Raw genomic sequence first — 12885 nt, 5'->3', positions numbered from 1 at the left:
TGACAATCACTTGAATGAAGTGGGAGTTAATCTTCCACATGAGATAGTGATGGTTCTCCAAAGTCATTGCCACCAAGCTGTGAGAGCTTCGTGATGAACTATAACATATCAAGGATAGATACAATGATCCTTGAGCGATTCGCGATGTTTGACACTGCGAAAGTAGAAATCAAGAAGGAGCATCAATAGTTTATGGTTTGTAAAACCACTAAGTTTCAAGAAAGGCAAGGGCTAGAAGGGATACTTCGTGAAATGGCAAAACAGTTGTTGCACTAATGAAGAGACCCAAGATTAAACCCAAACCCGAGACTAAGTGCTTCTGTAATGAGGGGAACAGTCAGTGAGGCGGAGCAACTCTAGATACTTGGTAGATAAGAAGGCTGGTAAAAGTCGAAAGAAGTATATTTGATATACATGATGTTGATGTGTACTTTACTAGTACTCCTAGTAGCATGAGGGTATTGGATACCGGTTCGGTTGCGAAGTGATTAGTAACACGAAATGAAAGCTACGGGATAAACGGAGACTAGCTAAAGGCGAGGTGACGATACGTGTTGGAAGTGTTTCCAAGGTTGATATGATCAAACGTCGCACGCTCCCTCTACCATCGGGATTGGTGTTAAACCTAAATAATTGTTATTTGGTGCTTGCGTTAAGCATAAACATGATTGGATCGTGTTTATTGCAATACGATTATTCATTTAAAGAGAATAATGGTTACTCTATTTTCTTGAATAATCACCTTCAATGGTTTATTGAATCTCGATCGTAGTGTTACACATGTTCATGATATTGGTGCCAAAAGATACGAGGTAATGATGATAGTACCACTTACTTGTGGCACTGCCGCTTGAGTCATGTTGGTATAAATTGCATGAAGAGGCTCCATGCTGATGGATCTTTATACTCACTTGATTTTGAATCACTAGTGACATGCAAATCATACCACGTGAGCAAGGCCTTGTTTTCATTGAGATGAAATAAGATAGTAACTTGTTGGAAGTGATACATTTTGATGTATGCAGTCCAATGGGTGCTGAGGCACGCAGTGGATATCATTATGTTCTTACTTCAATGACGATTTGAGTAGATACTAGAGTATTTGCTTAATGAATCACAAGTCTGAGATATTGAAAAGTTCAATTCTGTTTCAGAGTGAAGTTCGTCGTAACAAGAGGATAAACTGTCTATGATATGATCATAGAAATGAATATCTGAGTTACGAGTTTCGGTACGCAGTTAAGATAATGTGGAAATTGTTTCGCGGTTCATGCCACCTAGAACATTATAGTGTGATGATGTGTCTGAACGTCATAGCCACACACTATTTGGTATGGTGCATGCTATGATGTCTCTTATCGAATTACCACTATCGTTTATGGGTTAAGCATTAGAGACAACCACATTCACTTTAAATAGGGCACCACGTATTTCCGTTGAGATGACACAATATAGACTGAGGTTTAGAGAAATCTAAACTGTCGTTTCTTGAAAGTTTGGGGTTTCGACACTTATGTGAAAAAGTTTCAGTCTGATAAGCTCGAACCCAAAGCGGATAAATGCATCTTCATAGGATATTCAAAACAGTTGGGTACATCTCCTATCTCAGATCCGAAAGCAAAGTGTTTGTTTCTAGAAACGGATCCTTTCTTGAGGAAAGGTTTCTCTCGAAAGAATTGAGTGGGAGGGTGGTAGAACTTGATGAGGTTACTGAACCATCACTTCGACCAGTGTGTAGCAGGGCGCAGAAAGTTGTTCCTGTAGCGCCTACACCAATTGAAGTGAAAGCTGATGATGGTGATCATCGAGCATCGGATCAAGTTACTACAAGCCTCGTAGGTTGACAAGGTCGCGTACTACTACAGAGTTGTACGGTAACCCTGTCTTGGAGGTCATGTTGTTGAGCAACAGTGAACCTACGAGTTATGGAGAAAGCAATGGTGGGCCCAGATTCCGACAAATGGCTGGAAGCCATGAAATCCGAGAGAGGATCCATGTATGAAAACAAAGTGTAGACTTTGGAAGAACTACTTGATGGTCATAGGACTATTGAGTAAAGATGGATCTTTAAAAGGAAGACAGACGATGATAGTGATAAGTCACTATTAAGAAAAGCTCGACTTGTCGCAAAGATGTTTCCGACAAGATCAAACAGTTGACTATGATGAGACTTTCTCACTCGTAGCGATGCTAAAAGTCTGTTAGAATTATGTTAGTAGTTGCTGCATTATTTATGAAATATTGCATGTAGGATGTCAAAACATTGTTTTCTCGACGGTTTCCTTGAGCAAACATTGTATGAGATACAACCATGAGGTTTTGTCGATCCTAAAGATACTAGCAAGTATGCAAGCTCCAGCGATCCTTAAATGGACTGGTGCAAGCATCTCGGAGTTGGAATATACACTTTGATGAGATGATCAAGGATTTTGGGTTTGTACAAGGTTTATGAGAAACTTGTATTTCCAAAGAAGTGAGTGGGAGCACTATAGAATTTCTGATAAGTATATGTGGTTGACATATTGTGGATCAGAAGTAATGTAGAATTTCTGTAAAGCATACAAGGTTGTTTGAAAGGAGTTTTCAAAGGAATACCTGGATTGAGCTACTTGAACGTTGAGCATCAAAGATCTATGGAGATAAATCAAAAGCGCTTAATGGAAGTTTCAACAAGATGCATGCCTTGACAAGTTTTGAAGGAGTTCAAAATAGATCAGCAAAGAAGGAGTTCTTGGTTGCATTGTAAGGTGTGAATTTGAGTAAGACTCAAAACCCGACCACGGTAGAATAAAGAGAATAGATGAAGGTCGTCTTCTATGCCTTAGCCGTAGACTCTAAAGTATGCCATGCTGAGTACCGCACCTGATGTGTGCCTTGCAGCAAGTCTGTTGAGAGGTACAGAGAGTGATCCATGATTGAATCACTAGCAGCGGTCAAAATTTATCCTTAGTAACTGATGGACTAAGGAATTTTTCTCGATTATGGAGGTGGTTAAAGAGTTCGTCGTAAAGGGTTACGTCGATGTAAGCTTTGACACTAATCCGAATAACTATGAGTAGTGAAACGGATTCATATAGTAGAGTAGATATTTGGAATATTTCCGAATAGCACATAGTAGCAGCATCTATAAGATGACATAAAGATTTGTAAAGAACACATGGATCTGAAAATTTCAGAACCGTTGACTAAAACCTCTCTCATGAGCAAGACGTGATCAGACCCCATAACTATATGGGTGTTGGATTCGTTGGAATCACATGGTGATGTGAACTAGATTATTGACTCTAGTGCAAGTGGGAGACTGTTGGAAATATGCCCTAGAGGCAATAATAAATTAGTTATTATTATATTTCTTTGTTCATGATAATCGTTTATTATCCATGCTATAATTGTATTGATTGGAAACACAATACTTGTGTGGATACATAGACAAAACACTGCCCCTAGTAAGCCTCTAGTTGACTAGCTCGTTGATCAAAGATGGCCAAGGTTTCCTGGCCATAGGCAAGTGTTGTTACTTGATAACGGGATCACATCATTAGGAGAATCATGTGATGGACTAGACCCAAACTAATAGACGTAGCATGTTGATCGTGTCATTTTGTTGCTACTGTTTTCTGCGTGTCAAGTATTTGTTCCTATGACCATGAGATCATATAACTCACTGACACCGGAGGAATGCTTTGCGTGTATCAAACGTCGCAACGTAACTGGGTGACTATAAAGATGCTCTACAGGTATCTCCGAAGGTGTTAGTTGAGTTAGTATGGATCGAGACTGGGATTTGTCACTCCGTGTGACGGAGAGGTATCTCGGGGCCCACTCGGTAATACAACATGACACACAAGCCTTGCAAGCAATGTGACTTAGTGTAAGTTGCGGGATCTTGTATTATGGAACGAGTAAAGAGACTTGCCGGTAAACGAGATTGAAATAGGTATGCGGATACTGACGATCGAATCTCGGGCAAGTAACATACCGAAGGACAAAGTGAATGACATAGGGGATTATATGAATCCTTGGCACTGAGGTTCAAACGATAAGATCTTCGTAGAATATGTAGGATCCAATATGGGCATCCAGGTCCCGCTATTGGATATTGACCGAGGAATCTCTCGGGTCATGTCTACATAGTTCTCGAACCCGCAGGGTCTGCACACTTAAGGTTCGACGTTGTTTTATCCGTATTTGAGTTATATGGTTGGTTACCGAATGTTGTTCGGAGTCCCGGATGAGATCATGGACATCACGAGGGTTTCCGGAATGGTCCGGAAACGAAGAGATTGATATATAGGGTGACCTCATTTGATTACCGGAAGGTTTTCGGAGTTACCGGGAATGTACCGGGAATGATGAATGGGTTGCGGGAGTTCATCGCGGGGGGGGGGGGGGGGGCAACCCACCCCGGGGAAGCCCATAGGCCTTGGGGGTGGCACACCAGCCCTTAGTGGGCTGGTGGGACAACCCAAGAAGGCCCTATGCCCCATAGGAAGAAAATCAAAGAGAAAAGAAAAAAAAAGGAGGAGGTGGAAAAGGGAAGAAGGACTCCACCCACCAAACCAAGTTGACTCGGTTTGGGGGGGGGGAGACCTTCCCCCTTTGGCTCGGCCGACCCCCTTGGGGCTCCTTGAGCCCCAAGGCAAGACTCCCCCTCTTCCCCCTATATATATGGAGGTTTTAGGGCTGATTTGAGACGACTTTTCCACGGCAGCCCGACCACATACCTCCATGGTTTTTCCTCTAGATCACGTTTCTGCGGAGCTCGGGCGGAGCCCTGCTGAGACAAGATCATCACCAACCTCCGGAGCGTCGTCACGCTGCCGGAGAACTCTTCTACCTCTCCGTCTCTCTTGCTGGATCAAGAAGGCCGAGATCATCGTCGAGCTGTATGTGTGCTGAACGCGGAGGTGCCGTCCGTTCGGCACTAGATCGTGGGACTGATCGAGGGACGGTTCGCGGGGTGGATCGAGGGACGTGAGGACGTTCCACTACATCAACCGCGTTCACTAACGCTTCTGCTGTGCGGTCTACTAGGGTACGTAGATCGAACATCCTCTCTCGTAGATGGACATCACCATGATAGGTCTTCGTGCTCGTAGGAAATTTTTTGTTTCCCATGCGACGTTCCCCAACATGATTTATATCATGTTCATGCTTGCACCCAATGTTAGTCAAACTCATTGCATCTTGATGACTGTTGTCGCTCTCTAGTTGGTCGCTTCCCAGTCTTTTGCTAGCCTTCCCTTGTACTAAGCGGAATACTGCTTGTGCATCCACTTCCATAAACCCAAAAGTTTTTCCATGAGAGTCCACCATACCTACCTATTTGCGGTATCTACCTCCCGTTCCAAGTAAATTTGCATGTGCCATTCTCTAAACCTTCAAGAAATAATCTGTCTTGCATGCCCGAACCGCTCATGTGGTGACAGAGGGCTATTGATATCTTCCATGTTAGGCGTGTTATCCTCGACATGTGTTTATTCACTGTCATTCACGAGAAAGGGGCCGGTAATTGGAATGCCCAGTTCCACGCCTAAATCGAAAACATAACTGTAAAACAAGACTCCCCCCGGATTGATGTTAGTATGGACGGTACCCGAGGATTCGGCTAGCCGTGGAGTGTGATTGATTGGTGGTGGGGGAGTTAAAACTTTACTTTTCTGTTTGGGAACCGCCTATAGCATGAGTAGCGTGGAAGATATTGAGAACTCTTGGTCATTGCGTTGACAATGAAAGCATGCCACCAAAAATTATTATCTCTGTTTTCAAAGCTTGAGCTCTGGCACCTCTGCAAATCAATGCTTCCCTCTGCGAAGGGCCTGTCTATTTATTTTCCTGTTGAGTCATCCTCTTCTTGTATAAGCACCAATTAGAGAGCACCTCTGTCATTTTTATGCTTTGCTTTTGATTGATATTGAGTATGACTATGACTGGATCTTCGTTGCTTTGAATTACAATGTTTAGCGAGCCCTTGATCTTTGAAAGTTCTCTACATTTATGTTTTGCGGTCTCAGAAAGAGCTAGCGAGATACCACCTATTCATATTGCTTCATGCTTGTTTTGACTGAATTGTTGGTATCTGAAACTTATTATTATTTGCTCGGTAGCTGATTATGCCATTGATATTAGTTTACCATGAGACCTTTGTGTCACTTGCTTATGTGGTTAACTCGTGATCTTGCTGAAATTCTGGTTATGAGTTAGACATAGTTGCAACAACAAGATCAAACAGAGTTTATCAAAGTTTTTCTTTCTCTTTCAGTTTGTCAATTGAGTTGCTTGAGGACAAGCAAGGTTTTAAGCTTGGGGGAGTTGATACATCTCCATCGTATCTACTTTTCCAAACTCTCTTGCCCTTGTTTTGGACTCTAATTTGCATGATTTGAATGGAACTAACCTGGACTGACGCTGTTTTCAGCAGAATTGCCATGGTGTTGTTTTTGTGCAGAAATGAAAGTTCTCAGAACGTCCTGAAAATTTATGGAGAATATTGTTGGAATTATGCCCTAGAGGCAATAATAAATATAGTTATTATTATAATTCCTGTATCAAGATAATCGTTCATTATCCATGCTATAATTGTATTGAATGAAGACTCATTTACATGTGTGGATACATAGACAAAACACTGTCCCTAGCAAGCCTCTAGTTGGCTAGCCTGTTGATCAAAGATAGTCAGTGTCTTCTGATTATGAACAAGGTGTTGTTGCTTGATAACTGGATCACGTCATTAGGAGAATCATGTGATGGACTAGACCCAAACTAATAGACGTAGCATGTTGATCGTGTCATTTTGTTGCTACTGTTTTCTGCGTGTCAAGTATTTGTTCCTATGACCATGAGATCATATAACTCACTAACACCGGAGGAATACTTTGTGTGTATCAAACGTCGCAACGTAACTGGGTGACTATAAAGATGCTCTACAGGTATCTCCGAAGGTGTTCGTTGAGTTAGTATGGATCAAGACTGGGATTTGTCACTCCGTGTGATGGAGAGGTATCTCGGGGCCCACTCGGTAATACAACATCACACACAAGCCTTGCAAGCAATGTGACTTAGTATAATTTGCGGGATCTTGTATTACAGAACGAGTAAAGAGACTTGCCGGTAAACGATATTGAAATAGGTATGCAGATACTGACGATCGATTCTCGGGCAAGTAACATACCGAAGGACAAAGGGAATGACATACGGGATTATATGAATCCTTGGCACTGAGGTTCAAACGATAAGATCTTCATAGAATATGTAGGATCCAATATGGCCATCCAGGTCCCGCTATTGGATATTGACCGAGGAGTGTCTCGGGTCATGTCTACATAGTTCTCGAACCCGCAGGGTCTGCAAACTTAAGGTTCAGCGTTGTTTTATGCGTATTTGAGTTATATGGTTGGTTACTGAATGTTGTTCGGAGTCCCGTATGAGATCACGGACGTCACGAGGGTTTCCGGAATGGTCCGGAAATGAGGATTGATATATAGGATGACCTCATTTGATTACCGGAAGGTTTTCGGAGTTACCGGGAATGTATCGGGAATGACGAATGGGTTCCGGGAGTTCACCGGGGGGGCAACCCACCCCGGGGAAGCCCATAGGCCTTGAGGGTGGAGCACCAAAAGGGCCCTATGCGCATTGGAAGAAAAGTCAAAGAGAAAAGAAAAAAAAGGAGGAGGTGGGAAAGGAAAGAAGGACTCCACCCACCAAACCAAGTATGACTCGGTTTGGGGCGGAGTCCTTCCCCCTTTTGGCTCGGCCGACCCCCTTGGGGCTCCTTGAGCCCCAAGGCAAGGTCCCCCCTCTCCCACCTATATATACGGAGGTTTTAGGGCTGATTTGAGACGACTTTTCCACGGCAGCCCGACAACATACCTCCACGGTTTTTCCTCTAGATCGCGTTTCTGCGGAGCTCGGGCGGAGCCCTGCTGAGACAAGGTCATCACCAACCTCCGGAGCGCCGTCACGCTGCCGGAGAACTCTTCTACCTCGCCGTCTCTCTTGCTGGATCAAGAAGGCCGAGATCATCGTCGAGCTATACGTGTGCTGAACGCGGAGGTGCCGTTCGTTCGGTACTAGATCGTGGGACTGATCGCGGGATTGTTCGTGGGCCGGATCGAGGGACGTGAGGACGTTCCACTACATGAACCGCGTTCACTAACGCTTCTGCTGTACGGTCTACAAGGGTACGTATACCACTCATCCCCTCTCGTAGATGGACATCACCATGATAGGTCTTCGTGCGCGTAGGAAATTTTTTGTTTCCCATGCGATGTTCCCCAACAGTGGCATCATGAGCTAGGTTCATGCGTAGATGTCTTCTCGAGTAGAACACAAAAGTTTTTGTGGGCGGTGATGTGCGTTTTTCTGCCCTCCTTAGTCTTTTCTTGATTCCGCGGTATTGTTGGATTGAAGCGGCTTGGACCGACATTACTCGTACGCTTACGAGAGACTGGTTTCATCGCTACGAGTAACCCCGTTGCTCAAAGATGACTGGCGAGTGTCGGTTTCTCCAACTTTAGTTGAATCAGATTTGACCGAGGAGGTCCTTGGATGAGGTTAAATATCAACTTATATATCTCCGTTGTGGTGTTTGCGTAAGTAAGATGCGATCCTACTACATACCCATGGTCACCATGTAAAACATGCAACAACAAAATTAGAGGACGTCTAACTTGTTTTTGCAGGGTATGCTTGTGATGTGATATGGCCAACGATGTGATGTGATATATTGGATGTGTGAGATGATCATGTTGTAATAGATAATATCGACTTGCGCGTCGATGGTACTGCAACCGGCAGGAGCCATAGGGTTGTCTTTATACTAATGTTTGTGCTTGCAGATGCGTTTACTATTTTGCTAGGATGTAGCTTTAGTAGTAATAGCATGAGTAGCACGACAACCCCGATGGCGACACGTTGATGGAGAACATGGTGTGGCGCCGGTGACAAGAAGATCGTGCCGGTGCTTTGGTGATGGAGATCAAGAAGCACGTGATGATGGCCATATCATGTCACTGATGAATTGCATGTGATGTTAATCCTTTTATGCACCTTATTTTGCTTAGAACGACGGTAGCATTATGAGGTGATCTCTCACTAAAATTTCAAGACGAAATTGTGTTCTCCCCGACTGTGCACCGTTGCTACAGTTCATCGTTTCGAGACACCACGTGATGATCGGGTGTGATAGACTCAACGTTCACATACAACGGGTGCAAAACAGTTGCGCACACAGAACACTCGGGTTAAGCTTGACGAGCCTAGCATGTGCACACATGGCCTCGGAACACATGAGACCGAAAGGTCGATCATGAATCATATAGATGATATGATTAGCATAGGGATGCTTACCACTGAAACTATACTCAACTCACGTGATGATCGGACTTGAGCTAGTATAAGTGGATCATGAACCACTCAAATGACTAGAGAGATGTACTTTTTGAGTGGGAGTTTAGCAAATAATTTGATTAAGTTAAACTCTAATTATCTTGAACATAGTCTAAGTTCACTTTGAATATATTTGTGTTGTAGATCATGGCTCACGCGATAGTCACCCTGAATTTTAATACGTTCCTAGAGAAAGCTAAGTTGAAAGATGATGGAAGCAACTTTGTAGACTGGGCTCGTAATCTTAAGCTAATCTTACAAGCTGGGAAGAAGGATTATGTCCTTAATGCTGCGCTAGGAGATGAACCACCCGCTACGGCTGATCAGGATGTTAAGAACGTTTGGTTAGCACGTAAGGAGGACTACTCAGTAGTTCAATGTGCAGTCTTGTATGGCTTAGAACCGGGACTTCAACGTCGCTTTGAGCGTCATGGAGCATTTGAGATGTTCCAGGAGTTGAAGTTTATCTTTCAGAAGAACGCCCGGATTGAGAGGTATGAGACCTCCGATAAATTCTATGCTTGCAAGATGGAGGAGAACTCGTCTGTCAGTGAACATGTGCTCAAAATGTCTGGGTACTCAAACCGTCTAGCTGAGCTGGGGATTGAACTCCCGCAAGAGGCTATCACTGACAGAATCCTTCAATCACTGCCGCCAAGCTATAAAGGCTTTGTGTTGAACTACAACATGCAAGGGATGAACAAGTCACCCGGCGAGTTGCTTGCGATGCTGAAAGTCGCAGAGTCTGAACTCCGTAAAGAGCATCAAGTGTTGATGGTGAATAAGACCACTAGTTTCAAGAGAAATGGCAAAGGAAAGAAGGGTAATTCAAAGAAGAGCGGCAAGCCTGTTGCCAATCCAACGAAGAAACCCAAAGCTGGACCTAAGCCTGAAACAGAGTGTTACTATTGCAAGGGTATGGGTCGCTAGAAGCGCAATTGCCCCAAGTATCTGGCAGATAAGAAGGCGGCCAAAGAAAAATCAGGTATATTTGATATAGATGTTATTGATGTGTACTTAACCGGCTCTCGTAGTAGTGCCTGGGTATTCGATACCGGTTCTGTTGCTCATATTTGCAACTCGGAACAGGAACTGTGGAATGGACGAAGGCTGGCGAAAGATGAAGTGACGATGCGCGTAGGAAATGGTTCCAAGGTTGATGCAATCGCCGTCGGCACAGTTTCACTTCAGTTACCATCAGGATTAGTTATGAACTTAAATCATAGTTATTTAGTGCCTGCGTTGAGCATGAACATTATATCTGGATCTTGTTTATTGCGAGACGGTTACTCTTTTAAGTCTGAGAATAATGGTTGTTCTATTTCTATGAGTAACATCTTTTATGGTCATGCACCGAATGTGAGAGGATTGTTCATATTGAATCTTGATAGCGATACGCATATACATAACATTGAGATCAAAAGAGTTAGAGTTAACAATGATAGCGCCATATTTTTGTGGCACTGCCGCTTAGGTCATATTGGTGTAAAGCGCATGAAGAAACTCCATGCCGATGGACTTTTGGAGTCACTTGACTTTGATTCACTTGACACGTGTGAACCATGCCTCATGGTCAAGATGACTAAAACTCCGTTCTCCGGAACAATGGAGCGTGCAAGTGACTTGTTGGAAATCATACATACCGATGTGTGTGGTCCGATGAGCGTAGAGGCACGCGGCGGATATCGTTATTTTCTCACCTTCACTGACGATTTGAGTAGATAAGGTTATGTCTACTTAATGAAGCACAAGTCTGAAACATTTGAAAATTTCAAGCAATTTCAGAGTGAAGTTGAAAATCATCGTAACAAGAAGATCAAGTTCCAACGGTCTGATCGTGGGGGTGAATATCTGAGTTTCGAGTTTGGTGCTCACTCAAGACAATGTGGAATTGTTTCACAGTTGACACCACCTGGAACACCATAGCGTAATGGTGTGTCCGAATGTCGTAATCGTACTTTATTAGAGATGGTGCGATCTATGATGTCTCTTACCGATTTGCCGTTATCGTTTTGGGGTTATGCATTAGAAACAGCTGCATTCACTTTAAATAGGGCACCATCAAAATCCGTTGAGACGACACCATACGAACTGTGGTATGGCAAAAGGCCAAAGTTGTCGTTTCTTAAAGTTTGGGGATGTGATGCTTATGTCAAAAAGCTTCAGCCTGAAAAGCTGGAACCCAAAGCGGAAAGGTGCGTCTTCATAGGTTACCCAAAAGAGACAATTGGGTACACCTTCTATCTCAAATCCGAGGGCAAAGTGTTTGTTGCTAAAAATGGAGCTTTTCTCGAGAAGGAGTTTCTCTCGAGAGAATTGAGTGGGAGGAAGATAGAACTTGACGAGGTTGTCGAACCTCTCATCCCTCTGGATGGTGGCGCAGGGCAAGGGGAAACCTCTGTCGTTGCGACGCCGGTTGAGGAGCAAGTTAATGGTGATGATCATGAAACTCCGGTTCAGGTTTCTGTCGAACCATGCAGGTCGACGAGACCACGTGCTGCTCCAGAGTGGTACGGTAATCCCGTCTTATCAATCATGTTGTTGGACAACAATGAACTTGCAAATTATGAAGAAGCAATGGTGGGCCCAGATTCCAACAAATGGCTAGAAGCCATGAAGTCCGAGATAGGATCCATGTATGAGAACAAAGTATGGACTTTGGAAGTACTGCCTGAAGGCCGCAAGGCTATTCAGAACAAATGGATCTTTAAGAGGAAGACGGACGCTGACGGCAATGTGACCGTATATAAAGCTCGACTTGTGGCAAAGGGTTTTTCACAAGTTCAAGGAGTTGACTACGATGAGACATTCTCACGCGTAGCGATGCTTAAGTCCGTCAGAATCATGTTAGCAATAGCTGCATTTTTCGATTATGAAATCTGGCAGATGGATGTCAAAACGGCGTTCCTTAACGGTTTCCTTAAGGAAGAATTGTATATGATGCAACCCGAAGGTTTTGTCGATCCTAAGAATGCTAACAAGGTGTGCAAGCTCCAGCGATCCATTTATGGACTGGTGCAAGCATCTCGGAGTTGGAACAAACGCTTTGATGAGGTGATCAAAGCTTTTGGGTTTATACAAGTGGTTGGAGAATCTTGTATTTACAAGAAAGTGAGTGGGAGCTCTGTGGCGTTTCTAATATTATATGTGGATGACATATTGTTGATTGGAAACAACGTAGAGTTTTTGGAGAGCATAAAGGATTACTTGAATAAAAGTTTCTCTATGAAGGACCTAGGAGAAGCTGCTTACATTCTAGGCATTAAGATCTATAGGGATAGATCAAAACGCGTGATAGGACTTTCACAAAGCACATACCTTGATAAAGTTTTGAAGAGGTTCAAAATGGAACAGTCCAAGAAGGGGTTCTTGCCAGTTTTACAAGGTACGAGACTGAGTAAGACTCAGTGCCCAGCAACTGATGAGGATAGAGAGCATATGCGCTCCGTCCCCTATGCTTCAGCCATAGGCTCTATCATGTATGCAATGCTGTGC

This window comes from Hordeum vulgare, chromosome 5H (assembly GCF_904849725.1).
Source record: "Hordeum vulgare subsp. vulgare chromosome 5H, MorexV3_pseudomolecules_assembly, whole genome shotgun sequence".
Classification (NCBI taxonomy): Eukaryota; Viridiplantae; Streptophyta; class Magnoliopsida; order Poales; family Poaceae; genus Hordeum; species Hordeum vulgare.
The sequence above is the reverse complement of the archived record's forward strand: the minus strand, read 5'-3'. Positions refer to the sequence as shown.